A 559-nucleotide genomic window follows, 5' to 3' on the forward strand; every position below is an offset into this window, starting at 1 on the left:
TCTTCCTTTTGACTGTAAGATTGCAAAACGTTTCATCTTTGATCGTTCTGCAAAACGAACAGTAAAAGGAGTTTTAAGAGAAACCCGACGCGACAATCTAAACCTGAAAGTAAAAATTAAATTATATCTTATATAATTATATATAACTCTATGTGAAAAGACACGTACAAACACATACAAACACATACAAACACACATGATATACATTACTTCGTACATATATCAATATTTTATATTTTCATGAAAATAACCTATATATAAAATATTGATAATTGCGAAGTTTAAAACAAGAACAAAAAAAGGAATTTTTCACACAGAGTTATATTTATTTTATTAACCACCACCATAATACCACCATTTTTAATACCAAAATTACTACTACTACTACTATTACTACTACTACTACTTCTACTATGCATGCACTTACAAATAGATTCTACTTTAAGCAATATTTCTACAGCAGCAATTCTACAAGCATCTATTACTTACATTCTAGTTATATTCTACTTATATTCTAAAACTTATATTTATTAGAAAAATTTCACGAATACTTAAACTT

The sequence above is a fragment of the Apis dorsata genome, unplaced genomic scaffold, assembly GCF_000469605.1.
Source record: "Apis dorsata unplaced genomic scaffold, Apis dorsata 1.3 scaffold_473, whole genome shotgun sequence".
Taxonomy (NCBI): Eukaryota; Metazoa; Arthropoda; class Insecta; order Hymenoptera; family Apidae; genus Apis; species Apis dorsata.